The sequence below is a fragment of the Rhinolophus sinicus genome, chromosome 6 (assembly GCF_057876585.1).
Source record: "Rhinolophus sinicus isolate RSI-liver-muscle chromosome 6, RSI-T2T, whole genome shotgun sequence".
Classification (NCBI taxonomy): domain Eukaryota; kingdom Metazoa; phylum Chordata; class Mammalia; order Chiroptera; family Rhinolophidae; genus Rhinolophus; species Rhinolophus sinicus.
In genome coordinates, this window is record NC_142506.1 from 57,214,545 (window position 1) to 57,230,798 (window position 16,254).

General features: G+C 50.7%; 1 protein-coding gene across 3 annotated transcripts in view; it reads left to right on the plus strand.

Moving 5' to 3' along the window:
* The first annotated feature begins 1,195 nt into the window (after positions 1-1,195).
* The window catches only part of TLR5 (toll like receptor 5), a 33,285-nt gene continuing 18,226 nt past the window's right edge, over positions 1,196-16,254 (plus strand). For 2 of the 3 annotated variants that reach the window (XR_016021558.1, XM_088799131.1), the window contains exons 1-3: positions 1,196-1,292; positions 1,693-1,848; positions 10,288-10,454. The gene's annotated coding sequence lies outside the window, so the exon portion shown is untranslated. The remainder of the gene's footprint in view (positions 1,293-1,692; positions 1,849-10,287; positions 10,455-16,254) is intronic. The other variant, XM_019756384.3, reaches the window with a different exon arrangement.

Genomic DNA, 16,254 nt, shown 5'->3' on the forward strand with positions numbered 1-16,254 from the left:
AGGGCGAGCACCCCTCCATCTCCACAGCCCCCATAATGGGCTTGGCGTGGAGTGAGGAGGTGGTTTCATCTCTCCCCAGGCAGTCCTTGGAGACCTACTTGAGGCAATTTGTCACTCACTCTTCAAGCTGCCAGCCAAGGAAGGGAGCCGAGAAGACTCTATAATGAGATCCTTGTGCGGTAATTAAGTGCCAGGCTTTGTTTTACACGTATCTTTCCCACCTTGCCTGGTCAGACCACCAAGCTTTGCTGGCCCATGGTGAGTGGGAGTGTCAGCTGTGCTAGGATCACACCCCTGATACCCAGAGGCAGGTTGGTGGGGGTGGGGCTCAGCCTGTGCCCCTACCCCACGCTCCCTTCACACCCAGTCTTAGGTAAGACAGTGCCATTTCTGTCTTTGAACTGGGTTTCGCACCAGAGAGCCACTCCTCCAGGTCGTGATAGTCACCTCTCTTTAACTCTTTGATGGCCCCTGCCTCTGGGGAGCTGGTTTCTTTCTTGTGACAGATCCTTTTCCCTGCAAACCCCAGCAGCTGACGCACGAGGTGGGAAAGAAGATAGGAGGAGAGCAGAAGGAACCCGGAGCTCACAGGACAGTAAGGGTCTGTCATCTCTTGGGTTCTCCAGCCAAACTCGGGGCTTCTTGCTCAAACCAGCCCCGCTCCCAAACGTACACAGTAGCACTTGCTGTCCGGAATCTATCATTAAGATCTTCAAAATGTCGTTTGAGGAGTGGCACAGTTGTAGAAGTGCCGCACTGGGCATCGGGTCCAGTCACTGTTTTGCCAGCTTCTGGCTGTGCCTCTGGACAATTACCCCTCGGTGCGACGGGAGAGGAAAGGCAGGGGAAATGCTGGCCTGGACGATCCCCTTGGTCATTTTGGGATCCTGCAGAGGCTGCAGCTCTGCTCCCCACCCCCTATTCCCCGCTCCTTCCCCTCGGATCCAGGGCGCCCGGTGCACCCAGCACCCGCGTCCCAGCCTCCCGCCCACAAAACCCACAGGCCCCCTATACTCTTCCTGGGCAAACGGACGCTTTGCCTGGTTCCCGCAGCCGCAGGGGCCCCGGGGCACGACCCAGGCGCCCCAGGGTTGAAGCAGAAGATTGCCCAACTCACCCGAGAGCTCCAAGTTACCTGGGCGAGGGGCGGGACCGGGCGGGCCGGGGGCGGGACCTGTCCGTGTGGGTGGGGCCTGCGGGGTCTCCGGGAGCCCGGACTTAGGGCGCCCTGTTGGTGGCAAGGAGCAAGCAGCGAGCCGAGGCGCGTGCGGTGCGGGGAGACCTCCCCGGAGGTGAGAGCCCTGCAGTGCACGAGAGCAGGCGAGGGCCCGCGTCCCCTGACGGGGACAGGGTGGAGCCCGGGAATCCCGGGGACCAGGCTGCCTGCGGCGGTCAGGCGCCTTTTTCCCTCCAGGGGCGTCCTGGACTCTTTTCAGTTCCCCTCCACGCGCCGGCGACCCAACCCCTGGACCGCGCTCTCTGCCCCTCAGGGGGTCCCTGGGCGGTGTTGGGAGGGGCCTGTTGGCGGTGTTGGGGGTCTTCTTGACCCGGGATGGCGAAGGAGGGGAGCATGTAGATAACTTGTGCCCAGCAAACGGGACACAAAGAAACCCGGCTGTGAGGAAGTCTCTGCATCTCCACCTTGGAACAATCTTAGACTTACCGTTTTCACTTTGTCTCCACTCTGGAAAGGGGCAGGTGGCTTCACTGTTCCTTGGGAGAGAGAGTCGGCCACCTCCAACGGAGTCGTAGAAATCCCAGAATTCCTGAGCTGATCAACAGAAGGCCTTGAACCCCTCCACCCCCACCCCATAGCACCAGATAGAGCAGCCTGGCAGAGGCTCCAAGGTAAATATTGTTGGCTTTTATGTAAAAAAAAAAAAAAAAAAAAAATCTGCCCATGAAGTTAAGAGCATAGTGACAACGGCCCTGGAAAAACCACAGTTGAGACTACATTTTCAAAGGAGTGAGGGGAGGGGGTAGGTTGCTGGTCTTGGTGCTGCCTCAGGAAGGCTGCTGAGGCCAGGTGAGGGAGAAGTGATGGTGGGGCTTCCTCCATCCGGGGTATTACCTATGTAGTCACCTGGTGTGGGAACACACCTGTTTAGCACTGTGACCCACACACAGGCGTCCTTCAGGTAGATAAGGTTGCTGAGCAAAGATCTAGTCAATGCCATGTTCTACTGGGCATCCAGTGCATCTGGGAGGTTGTTCCCTGGCTTGCTGGGGCCTGGAAGAGGGCATTAGTGATGAGGTGCTAACGCTGCCCTGAGGCGCAGCCAGGCCCCAGCCTGACGTGTGTGGTCTGATCATGGTTCCCTCCATTTACTCAGCTGGCCTGAGCGCTGACAAGTCTGTCCCAGTCTCCTGGACTCCCTGACTTGCACCCCCGTTGGTCTTGAGGGCAGAAGACAATGGCCAGCAACCTCCCCGTGTGCCAGGCACAGCCAGTCAGAAGGCAAACCCTGGGGCTGGACCCTGGAGAAGGTCTGTGGTGTTAGATGCTAATCCCTTAGTTGTGGGATTTGGGGGTGGTCCTAGGGGGTTCCCAGATGAGGGACCCAGTCCAAAGGAATAACCAAGCCAATTTTAACAATCAGTATATTCACACCCATGCATATCCACCTGACTGGTTCTTCTCTCTTCACTGATGTCACAGGATCGCCCCCTTGGGCATTATAGCAAAGCAGGAAGCTTTTAGATTCCCTTGTCTGAAATGCAAAGCCAACCCTGCCAGGTTTTGGGTTTTGTTTCTGAGGAGGGAAGACAACTGAGGGAGCTGTGTCCAGCCTCAAATAGGGAAGTTTGGCTTTGCTGAGTGTTGAAACCGCAATAGGCTTGCTTCTTTGTCTCTGCATGCTCTCAGATTCGGATTGCAAGAAAACACTGGAATATATGGTTACTGAATCCAGATGTGTGTCTGTGTCACTCTTAGCTTTGTGGAAATGGATGCAGAAGGCAGATCCAAACATTCGGTTAGGCCTCAAGCTTCGGGGCTCCCCAGGGCTGGTTTTGCAGCCCCATAGGGTGTGGGCCAAGTGTGCTCAGCTCTGTGGGACCAGCTCAAGTGTGAGGCTCTGTTCCTGCCCTTCAGAAGCTTCCAGATTTAGGTAGGGAGACAAACCCAGCACCTGTGAGTGCCATTAAGTGTGAAACTGCGTGGGAGAATCAGCTAGTTCAAAGAAGACTGCCAGTGTAGGCTGGAGACGGCAGACAGGGCTTGGGAAGCTACTTGGTTTTAAGCCACATTTAGAAATGACAGGCTGGGACAGGGTCAGGAAGAAGGAAGGAAGCGGGTGGCTAATGTGAAACTCAGAAGAAGCACAGGACTCACTACCCACCAGATACAGCCCAAATACCCTGCCTCCCTCTCTGCTCCAGCTCCTGCCTCTCTTCACGTCCCCTGCCACGCTGATTTGCCATAAGGTCTGACCAGGCCTTTTTTGCCTGTGCCAAATGCTGTTGGAGACTCCTCTGTGTTTTTTAAGAAGCATCTCAAATGGCGTCTTCTCCACTGAAGACTTCCCTTGCTCCCCTACCCCGCCCCCGCCTCCTGGGCCTCAAACAGGGTGGGGCATTCCTCCTTTGCCCTCCACTGCTCCTTGCAGGAACCCCCACTGAAGCTCTCACACCCTGTAGTGCCCATCGGAGTTGGGAAGTCTTTGCCGCACTCACTGAGGCAGGGCTGCTTGTCACTTGTCTCATAATCCTCTGAGCCAAAGTTGGTGGCTGGCACACAGCAGGCATTTGGTAAATGAGTCTTGATTGAAATTCAGCTATAGACAGGGCACCGGGAAACACCTCACTTGCTTGGAGCGGAAGGGGTGGGTTAAGCGTTATTATTGGGAATTTAAGCCTGGATAAGTGGTAGAGCTAAATCTCAGAGGCCTTAAGGAGTCTGAGTTTAATGAAGCAGCAGTACTCAAACCCTTAGCAGCCCCCACTGCCCTCAGAATGGATGCAACGCCCTTGTTGACTGGGCCCCAGGGTATCCTTTCCCGCCTCACCTCCCACCTTGAACTCACACCTCCACCTTCTGAGCCACTCGGGCCTCGGCTCCCTCCTCTCCCTCCTCTCCCTTGACCATGCTGTTGGGTAGCCTCTGCCAAGACTGCCCACTGCGATCTCTAGCTCCCTCTTCCTGATCCTTAGGACTCAGTGTCTACGTCCCCTGGGTGTGGAGGTCCCTCAGGCTGGGTGTGCGTCATCCTCTGCCACACACGTGCATATTCTCCAACAGCATCAGGCCGTGCCCTCTTGTGGCTGCCTCTGTGCTCGGGAATGTTAACCCTCCGAAGGCAGTGACTGGGGGTCTCCTTGAGGAAGCCCCATCTACTAAAATCTTTCCTGAGAGATCGTGCCCAACAGACATGTATTGGATGGAAGACTGAACCTGGGCAATGAAAATGGAAACGGGAGGACAACTCCAGAGACAGTTGGAAGGGACACAAATAGGATTTGGTGATTACAAAGAGGGGAAAGGAGACGCTCGGCTTACTACCTGCAAGGCAGTTGGACGTAGCGTCACGTAAGAGTTGGGTCCCAGGCCCAGGGAGAGGCCTGCTTATATGCCTCTGAGTGCCGTGCAAAAATGTTTCTGTTTGCCGGCAAATTTTCAAAATTCAAAATATCATTAGGTCACTTTGGGGCATGTGGCACCTGAAGTTATAATAGGACAGCCAAATGGGGATGCCCTTTAATCAGCTGAAGTAGACACACATTGTGAGTACCGGTGAGGTGTCAGGGCTAGAGGTAGATTTGGGGAGCACGGTCAGGATGGTCCAACTTGTGAAAGCAAATGTGACCACTGAGGAAAGAAGCCTGAGCCCAAATCAAGGTCTTGGGGAGAAACAACAAGCCAGAGGGTTGGAGAAAGAGACGACTTGGTGGAAAACAGAATGACAGAAAGATAAGAAGAAAATCAAGGGCACCAAGGGAAAAGATATTTCACGAAGAAATCGGAGGCCAACGCTGTCCTTGCTAAAAAAGAGAACGGGGAAGCTCAGACAAGAATGGATGAGAAAGAGGCGGCCTCCCATAGGAAAGGCAGATGGGGTCAAACAAGAGGCAAGTTCATGGGCGGTGGGAACATTGGGTGGAGTCTTTTGACTTCATGTCTGCGGAATTTGGCCATGAAAGAAAGGATAGATTATCTTTCAGCAAGAACGGAGGAGTGGTCGTGTCAAGAGAAGATTTTTCGTTTGTATGCTTTATGACCGCAGTTGAATCCAGGAGAGAAGGAGACCAGTTATGCTAAGACATTTGGATAAATGTCCCCTCTCCACATCGATTGTATTTCGTGTCAAGTTCCCCTCCCGTCTCTTCTCGTCCCCACAAATGTCCCAGAGAACTTTCCTTTTGGGTAATCTCCAACGTTGTGGTATTGCTGAATCCAGCCCTCGGATGTTGCAACGCTGAAATGCTTGGGTCTCACATCCCTGGCTCATGGTAAACTTATCTCAAATGCCCCAAAACTTTACTTCCCTTCATAACGGTTCTGGCCAAATGTTTTTCTACTTTACTGTGCACAAATTACTAACACCCATAATAATAGCAATCACACAAATAGCGTTGACACTGAGCCAGACACTGTTCTGAGGACCTATGAGGTGGGTGTTATTATTCTAATTTTTCAGATGACAAAAAGCAACTTCATGCTTTACTGCAAGTTCATGTTCCTGACGCTGCCGCATGCTTCAGAGTCCTGGCACTGCTGACAGCATGACTTGTCCGAGGTCACCAAACCAATCATCTACCTGGACCCAGTTTCATTGTGGGTTAGACTGGCTTTAATAGTCAATAAGTAATGTGATAGTCAACAAATAATCTACTATGTGCAAGGCATTGCAAGGGACCCAAAATAAGAGCTCTATGTCTCGTCGCATTTAATCTTCAGACCCACTTGTTTTGTAGACAGGAAAACTGAGCCCACCTTGAACTCGGGCAGCCATAATAAAGGCAAGAACTAAGCCACTTTCAGCCCTGAGTTTCTGTCTTCTGAGTTTCCTCCTCATCTTGGTGGGAGACATGGTTCTAGATACTCATGGTCCCCGACTTACGATGGTTCAACTTAACGATTTTTTGACTTTACAAAAGCGATACCCACACAACCATTCTGTTTTTCACTGTCAAGTACAGTATTTGATAATGACATGAGCTATTCAATACTTTATTATAAAATAGGCTTTGTGTTAGGTGAGGTTACCCCACTGTAGGCTAACGTAAGTCTTCTGAACATGATTAAGGTGGGCTGGCTCTGGTGTTTGATAGGTGTATTACATGTATTTTTGACTTAGGATATTTTCAGCCTATGATGGGTTATTGGGATGTGATCCCATTTTAAGTTGAGGAGCATCTGTACTTCCAAGGCTAACTGTATTTTCTTTCCCAACGTGCAGAATGCAGGGATAGCCACTATGAATCTCTAACACACCCAGGTTTGCAAGAAACACTGCCTCTCCTTTTCTAGACACCAACTTCATATTAGTTTAGAGCCTTTGTCTTATCAGGCTGGTAAGGATAGAAACCACTCCTTAGTTGTGTCACAACTTCCCAGTGTTATGCATTGTCAAGACCTCGGGGCAGAGGTGGGGGTGGTCCTGCTCCCCAGTCTGGTCCCCACCAGTTACAAGTGAGCATGCCCTTGTCCCCATTCCCTGGTCTCTGCTGCTCCTGGACCACACAGCTCAACTTGGGGCCTTGCTAGAGTCCTGTCCTACTGGGACCCACAGACCTATTTTCCCTCCCTGTTTCTTCCAAGCCTCTTCTCCTCACTGCCTCCCCTCCTCTCTGAACATCGTGGAAAAGCCTCTGTGTCCTTGACTTAAGGCCATGTTTGGAAAAGCAAAGCCAGAAGAACCTGCACATTACTTCTGGGTATAGTCCTGCCACACGCCTGGCCTGAGACAATGACCTGGGGAGACTGCTAGAGCACATGGAGGTGGCTGGAACTCAAGGAGGGGAAATAGTTTTGTACTCTCAAAAGATTATCTGGGCCCAGAAGCAATCCCCTCTGAGAGTAAATCGTCAGAGGGGAAAAAGTCGCTATTTAAGGCCAGGGTATACATGGGGTCCTTGCTGTCATGACACAGCAAATCTCACTAGATACCTAATTGCAGAGTTTACAGGGCTACGAAAGAAAATGCTTCCAGTTCACACTCGCTGTTCTACACATACAGAAACAGGACAAAGGAAGTTAAATTTGTCAGGATGCCCAGATGCTGGCGGGGGGGAGGACGGGAACTGAGGTTTCCCCCCTCCCAGCCCAGTGCTTTCGCCCTGATCTCTGGCGTCCTGGAAGTTCCCACCCACAGGAAGTTGGAACCAAGTCTCAGCGTGACTCCGCCCCCACTCAGATGGAGCACCGCCACCCTGGGCAGCCTTCCCAGGGCAGATTCCATGCCCCATGTGCTCCCTGGGGACCCAGGAAGCTGGGCCCCTGGCACGAACTGGAGCTGCTTGGGGCAGGGGTGTGGTTCCCAGCCCTTGCAGGTCCCGGCTGACAGCCCCCATGGGGCAGCTAATGCAGTCCTCTTTCCTCTGCACCATGGAGACCCGAGACCCCCTCCTGCTGGCCTGACCCCTCTCTCTCCTTCACCCCGAAGCGGGGGCATCTGGATCAGCTGCTGAGTGGACTTGATTTTATCCGCCTAAGTTTTCTATTGATGCTTTGCTAGCCCAGCACAGACTCCAGATCCCCCCCAGTACAGTTCTCAAGTGTTTTATTCTTTCCCGTCACATTTCCATTCTCTGTGTCTAACGGATCACAGTTTAATAAGATTTTGCTTCCCAGTCCCCCTCCCCCTGCAACTGCTTCCAATTGGCATCCCAGTCCAAATGATTTTTGCTGCTCTCAGCAGATTGTCTGTGTCAGTACTTTCAGGGGATGTAATATCGGGCTTCCCAGCTCTCATCTGCTCTGGCTCCTGACCTTGCCGTTGCCCATTTTTCCTGGCAATTTGCTTTGCCCATCAACATGCCAGCTTTAGCTGAGGTGCATTCAGGGAGGCCATCAGACCCTCAGACGTTCTTTTCTAATTGAGAACATTGGTGCTGCCTGAACCTGAAGGCAGGGAGAGACGTACAAGTCCTTGGTGAGCTATCTTTTCCCAAGGATTTTAAATGTGTTGTGCTAGTTGTGCGTTTTTAATAATCGCTCGGATGGAATTATTTCTTTCCATCAGATGCTTTAAAACTGCTTGCTAAAGAGTTTATAATGAGCAGACAGAAGAGAAGCCAGTCTGTACCCAAATCATTTGGGTTTTCAACACACTGTCTTTAGAATTTCAATGCCTCTGGCTGCGGCTGTTTTTGTTTTGTGGTTTGGGGGGACCACCACCTGAAGATATTCAAGATAATAGGAGAAGCTTTTACGGAATTTCCTGTGAGTGTAGAAAAGAGAAATACCAGATCATCCCAGCGTTTGGAGAAATTTCATTTCCTTCTCTCACTGTTCCCCTTCAGTGGTTCCTAAAAGGAATCCATTTCTGGTGAGGTGCAGTTGGATAAATGGTGCTTGCCTACTTAAGCAAGCAAGAAATAACAGGAGATTGTGCATCAATAACTGATTCTCCGGTTCAGGCACTGGCGGGTTCTCAGAAGCCACTGTTGATGCTTCCTGGGGGGAAGTGAAAACTGTTATTGTTGCTATTGTCCAGAAGATACACTGATGCAAACAGAGGTTAAGTACTTGCTCAAGGTCACACATCTATTAAATTGTGGAGCTAGGATTCGAATCCAACTACAAACTTAGTTGTCATTTTGACCTTTCAAAAAAATCAAAATGGTGTACAAAAACATACAGAGCCTCAAAGGTGCGTGGGGGAGAGGCTGGCTGATTCCTTCTAAGGCGCATGCTCAGGAAGAAAAGACGCCACGGTCCTGTTTTGAAATCCAGTCGTGAGCTCCTCTTCCTGTGTTTTGGGAATGGCTGGCCTGTCAGGAGCACCTTTGTGCACGCTAAATGTAAGCTAGCAAGACGCACTCCCCGGTGGAGCTCAGCTTAGAGAAGCTGGTGACCTCCACACCCCCAGCTGAGCCTCTCCCGCGGGCCCCTCCCCTCTCTCTGCCGGTGGTGCGCCCCCTGCTGGTGTCCAGGAGAAGCGCCTGTCCTGGAATCAGAAATGGTGCCCAAGCTCTCCTACTTCCATAGATGCAAGTAAAACAATGTGACCTGTCCAGTCCAGCTCCTCAAAAGCCTCCAATGAATTCTCTTTGAGCAACCATCTGATGCTACACCCTTCAGGGCTGAGAAGAATTAGGGGGGACTATTAATATAGCCCTCTGCTCAAACGTGATCATGCCACACCTTAGTAGTGATACTTCATTTGCAGGAAAAATGAGGCAGCATAAGTAGTGAGCAATGATGCAAATAACGGGTCACGTAAGTCCTTAGCACTCAAATTGTGAGCAATGAACCAGCAGCATCAGCATCGCCTGGAGGCTGGTTAGAAATACAGAATCGCAGGGCCCAGCCCGGCCTGGCTGAACCAGAACAAGCAGCAAGATCATAAGCTGAGCACCCTTTGAGGCTCTATCTGTTTCATGGTATATTCAGTGTTGATTTATTTTTGAAAGATGAAGATAACCACTAAGTTCGCAGGTGGACTCAAGTCCTAGTGTCACAATTTAGTAGATGTGTAACCCTAGGCAAGTACTTAGCCTATCCGAGTCTCAGTGTAATCATCTATAAAATAATGTAAAGTACTACACGTCAGTTCAACTCTCAGGACCCTTCTCATCTGAGATCTGAGGCCTGGGACTTACCCACCGCCTCCTAACTCAGACATAATGTACCTAGATGCACTGCTGAGCGATGTTACACTGTGATGGCGAACTTAGCTGCTTTTCCCTAGAAACCTGCAAGGTCCGTGCTCATGGTGGAGTGGACGGTGGATTGTACTCATCCTGGTGCTTAAGTTCCCGGGGATGTCTAGGTCCAAAGGAATACTACCTCACCACCACTGTGATTTAATAAAAATGGGTTGGATTATGAGTTGGAAACGTGTAGGGTTTCTCTTCTTGGAGTTACAAGGAAGCAAGTCTGACTGGCTTAGACACCCACCATCTGAACCACAGGCTGGGCCTGAGATTTCTCGAGATCCCTTCAGCTCTGAGCCACACGCCTTGATTGACAAAAAGGCCTTGATCCTTTCCAATTAAAATTCTACTCACTAAGAGACACCTCTAAGGTCTTAAATTCTTCCAGAAAGAAAATTGCTGTATGGCGTAGAAAAACACTTATGTAATGTTTTCTCCCCCTTAATTGGCTTTCCTATTCTCCCTTAGGAAAACAAAAGCTCTTGCTCTGGGATTCACCGAACAAACACTGACCACCATCATCACAGTGAAAAAGTTCCTATAGTCTCAGGAACTGACATCCTGAAATAGCCAGGGGACCTGTGCCTCTAGAATAAGAAGAACATATTAGAAGCTCCTTGTGTTCAGACTGGGAGGTAAGTACTCCTGATGAAAATAAATCTTCTTCAAAATATTACTGGGGAAACAAGTATGAACTTCCAGTTATAAGTCATAGGGATGTAAAATACAGTATAGGGAATATAGTCAGTAATATTGCAATAACTATGTGTGGTGTCAGATGGGTACTAAACTTATCGTGGTGATCACTTGGTAAGGTATATAAATGTCTAATCACTATGTTGTATGCCTTAAACTGTTATAATATTGTCAGCCAATGAATTAAAAATAAAGTTTAAAAATAAAATGATGACAAAAAGTATTAATGGGGAAAATATTACTAGGGTGCTTAAGTTGTGCTACATACTTCAGGGTCCCTACCCTCATGAAATTTACAACTTTGGGGGAAGGCATATAGTATAATAAAAATGCTATCGTGGAGATGTAGACAGAATACTAAGGGAGGGAGACAAAGTGTGCCAGTAGGAATATGAGAACTGTTTCATGGAAGAGCCGGCCTCTGAGATAGCCTTGGAAGGGTGAGTTGGAATTCGGCAAGCAGATGAGACAAATACAAGCATTCAAGCCCCGGGGACCAGCCTAAGCAGAGAAATCAGATGGAGGCCAAGTTCTGAGAAAGTAAACTTCCTGGGGTACAGGGCAGAATGTAGATACAGCCAGGAAGGTAGATTGGCTTAACTTTCCCCCTGTTAAGCGAGAGGGACCAAGCGCTAAGGGCCCCCCCTGATCACCCATTCCAGGATTAGAGGATAATCCTCAGTGGAGGACCCTGAAGTCTTATGCCCTGAAGAGTCTGACCTTCGTGGGTAGAAGGAGCCAACAAAGCATTCTGATCAGAGCTGTGCTCCACAAGCCCTGTGGGCAGCTGATTGAGAGATGCGTGTGTCAGGGTAAGGCTTACGGGGATGGATCAGCTAGGAAGTCACTGCAATGGTCCCCACAGGAGGCGGTGGGGCCAGGAAGCTAAACAATCAGAAGGGAGGTGAATCGATGCTGGCAGTGTCCTGAGGTCAAATTCACAGAATTTGTCATCAAACACTTCGAGGTCGTACTTGAAGCTTCTTCCAGTGGGGAATTAAGGAAACCAGTAGGACCTCATGCACCTAGTTAGATTTGAGGAACGTATACACTGAAGTGTGGGAATAAGGGTCCATAACCCAAGGTGACTATGAGTGAGGCAGGGCTGGACCAGTTAGAAGGGGCTCGAAAAGGCTGCAGCCCCAAATGCTCTAAGTTTGGGGGAAATGCTGCAGATGCCCAAAAGGATATTTCAAGGTGTGTCCAGAAGAGGATGAAGAAGGTCACTCAGAAGCTGGTGGTATAATACCTACCGATTAGCGCTCCTTGGTAGGAGGAAAGTGACGCCCAGGTAGGAGGGAAGAAAGCAAGTAAGATGGGGCTGCTCTGAAAAGGCCCAGGCTCCCGCCCAGACCTGTCCATCCCAGGGACTCAGAGCCCCGGTAGACGAGCCCTCAGTACCTGGCTGTGGTCCCTGCAGGGCCACGGAAAGAGCGGAAGGACCCAGAGGCGGGATGTCACAAATTCATTGACTCAGCGGATATTTGCGGACACGTTCTGGGTTCCAGCCGCATGACTGTGAACCAGAAGACAAAACAATACTTGCCCTCAGGAATTCTAATTTACAAAAAGGGACACAGGTAGGCTTTTAAACTACAAACCAGTGTGCTTGACAGCCATCATGGACACATTTCTAGAAGACATTTAGTAGGTGGTCTGCAGCTCTAGGAAAGTCAGTGGGAACCCCTGTGTCTCAGGAGAGCTCCCTGAAGTGCAGGTCATAGCGGACTCAGCTCCTTTCCATCCTGATGGAGTCATTAGCTTCTAGCATCTCTGGGAGTTTGGCAAGGGTCCCAGACAGAGTTTCTCAGGACATCCCCCACCCCCCACTACACTGCTAATGGAACAAAGACTACTCCTAAAAGCGGAATTTCTCACTAGCTTGACTTACTAGACATGCTTTCTATTATGGAGTCACACACACGGAGAGATGCAAACCGGTCATAATGGACCCCCAAGCGTCAGTAAGTAAATAAACCAGTCTTCTGAGAACGTGCAGGTGTGCAGAAACCAAATATGCTGATTTTCTGACTGCTTTTTGGGGAAGAGTAACCGGTTGTCAGACTTTTCCCACGTTAACCAGTGATGCTCACAGAAGATGCTAACGACCGTTGCTGCTCAGGCGTGAGACGGGTCTGAGAAGTGGCTGAGGAGCACGCTTTCCTTTTGTCTTGCACGAATGGACGGCCTGTTCCTGGCCCTGGAGCACCCTCTCTGCTGCACTAGCCTGAGTGTGAGCTGCCCTCGGCCTGGCCAAACCCTCTTGGCCCCAGAGCCCACCTCCCAATGAGGGTGCAGGGTGTTGCCGCCAGGACCGCCAATGAGCCCTCCTTGGGTGTTGCTGTCCTAACACAGTGGGTCACCCCGATGGCTGCAGCGCGCTCCAGAGCAAGAGTCAGGCCTTCCTTTTTCTCCTGGAAACGGGAAGCCAGATCGCCGGCTTCTGAGAGGGCTGAGGCAAGGGTGAGGGAAACCGGCGAAGGTTTGGAACCCCCTTGAGGGGGTAGGAGAGGGGGACGAGGGGTGTGTGGGCGTCGTATTGAGGACACGATGGGACGGGCACTGCGCAGCTGGGTGAGCACCAGTGTCCCATCGAGCGGGTTTTTCTGACAGCTCAGCCCCCCGGTGTAGGCACACAGGCAGGCAGCTGGTGTAGACAGACGGAGTAGAAGAACGAGGAGGCAGCAGAGTTGAAGGTGTTGAAAGAGGGTTTGAGGAGAAGGTCTGTGGGGTCAAGAATAATGGAAGGTAGAAGGAGGTGGCTACGTTTCCAGGGCAGGGAAGGTTCGAGGGGAATTGCAAGGCCGTCGGAGGGTCAGTGTCATGGAGGTAAGGGCATGAGAGACCTGGAGGAAGACGTTCGTGAGGAGAGGAGCAGAGAAGCCAGCATTTCAGAGGGGCTGTCTCAGGAACGAGTGACAGCCCACCTTACCCCCACCGTCACCCCAACGCCCTTGGAGACTGAAGGGAAGTGAGCACAGGCTTAGAGAATGATAGGGGGTGGGCAACAGCAGCACCCCATACTGAACCACAGTGCAGCCACACCAGGGCCACTAGGCTTACAGGAGACAGTAGAGGGCAGCATACAGTAGACAGGGCTGTGTGGCCTTAGGCACGTTATGTAACCTCTCTGGGCCCCAGTTTCCTCATCTGTATGATGGGAATAACAATAGTACCTTGAAAAGACTGGGAGGGTGGGGGAAAGCATGAGCATATAGGTGGCTCACTGTATGGTACTGTGGTCATTAGAATATTTCTGTCCTTCCTCCAGACTTGAGCCCGGTGGTTCTCCAATGTAAGTGGGCATGAGAGTCACCCAGAGGGCTGATACCACAGCCCGCCGGGCCTCAGTTCCAGAACTTCTGATTCAGTAGGGCTAGGGTGGGGCCTGGGCATTGGTGGGGTTCACCAGTCCCAGGGATGATGACACTGGCTGGGCCTGGACCCCACTTTGAGCATCACTGCTCTGGAGTCTCTGGGACCACGAACCCCTTGCAGACAGGGACTCGTCAACCGGTGGCAGAGTGATCCCCGTATAGTGGAAGCCTCAGCCTAGGAAATACTCAGGACAAGTCCAAATTCTAACCACAGCAGCCGGTCACCACAAGCAAAGGTGGTGCTTACAGAAAAAGAGGTCACTCCAGAAGAGCCTCAAAGTCATGGTGGTTTGTGAAGGAAGACAGAATTGCACCTGGGACGCAAACTCAAGTTCATGGCTGTGCTGTCCCCCGTCATGTTTCATTGGAACTATCATCAGAGGCAGGACGCTGGGCTGGAAGGAGTGTGGTCCTACCAACGTTTGGGATTTCCTGATGCTTATCTGCTGGCTTGTCCCAATGGGGTGCTGTATTCTGCATCTCGAAAACGCCATTGCTCTGTGACATTCACCTTGGCTACTGGCCTTGACGAGTCTTTATCCAAGGCTAACCTTGTATTCCATACCCACATTTGGACTCAGTCCAGGGTTTGTATTGCTACGTGAACTTTGGAGACTCTCTCCTATACACCCATTTGGAAATGGATTCAGTGATCCTCTCGGACCGTGGCGCCCTGGCCACCTGCCAGATGTGGGCTACCACCTGCCAGGAGAAGCCTTGTCTCTACAGCCTTGCAGCCCAGCTCAGAATTCCAGGTACTGCCAAGGAACCCATTACTGCTATGATTTGTTAAGAATCAAGCAGTGAATTAGCACAGGAGCAGCTCTGGCTCCAGCCAGAGGGGTCTGCAGGCCAATGGTGGTGCCTGGGAAACACAGGTGCCCCTGAAGCACAGGCCTGCCTGTTTCCTGGGGAGACACCACCGCCCAGAACTCACCCAAGCTCAGACAAGCAGCAGTGCTGTCTGGGCAATTAAGTCAAGAAAGGGAACCTGCTCCGCTAATGGCTGGGATTAAAGCTAAATGAATTCAACTCAAATGAAAGAGATGCTGACCCTTCTCCCTCTGGTCTCATTATCTTAATTAACAGTGCTTGGTGGAGTATTGAGGCTGCATTGATGTGTTGCTTCTGCTCCCCCTCAAAGCCCTGGATACAAGTCAGCCCAGCCTCCGTAATAAAAACCCAATACTCAACCACCCTCTAAAGCTCTCACCAGCCCTTCTTCCTCTAAGAGAATCACGAGGTTCCTGAGTTGGAGGGACCCCTTTCCACCAGTGTTTCTCAAACCATGGCCTGAGACGCACTGGCTTCAAAGTGCCTGGGATTTGGCATGAAAATGCACTTTCCAGGCTCCACCAGACGTATGGAACCCGAATTTCCAGGACTTAGGCTGGGCTGTCAATTGTGTTGGGTTTTTTTCCCTTTAATTTTTTTTTAATGTGGTAAAATATGCTAACATAAAAGTCACCATTTTAACCAATTTCAGTGTACAGTTTAGTGGCATTAAGTACATCTTTCTGTCTGACACCAAATCACCCCCTCCCTCCTAACTTCACAGCAGCTCACAAGCAGCGGCCCCCGCACGCCCCCTCACACAAGCAACCCTCAGGTGTTTTTCAAGGTAAAGGGATATTTATTGCAGTGTTTATGTACTTCTTAACCATGTAACCTGTTCAAAACGGTGCTCCTATTTACATTAGGGTTTTTATGTGCTACTGATGAAGATTTTGAATGTTGCATCCTCGCCTCTTTTTCCCCAGAAGCCCTGCGTATTTATTGTAATTTGGCATAGCACGGTGATATTTAAAAAGGAATCCGTCTGTCACCTGATGACAGAACTAACAGTATAATTGTATGGGTTGCTTCTTATTATCTTTTTAATAATGGTTTAGGAGCACACTGCCCTGGTCCCTCCTTTTTCTTCCTTTTCCAGCTCTCAGAGAACTGCATTCTTGAAACCACTAGATGGTGCTCTCCTCTGATGGGGTCAAAAGCAGTTCTCTGCACCACAAGCTTTGGGAGAAGTGGCCAAGGCTGGACAAGCTTCCTGTGGGTCTTACTCCAAACACTCTCTCTCCTCTTGCTCTCTCTGGCTTCAATCCGTTTAAGGTTTAGGGTTTTAGGTTTACTTGGTCTCTCTTGGATGCCCATATGTCTACACCTGTGCCCGACCCACTCGCTCCCTGCCTGGACACCACTCTTGGACTCTCACCTTTTTGAGGCTTTATCAGGCTTGAAACAGCTGCATTGCCTGGTTCTCATCTGTAGATTAGATTTGCCCAATATCAGTGCTCATTTATATTTACTTCAACCCATTTTGGCTTCTGGCTCCCATTCCAGGACACCCCTGCGTGGGTGGTCC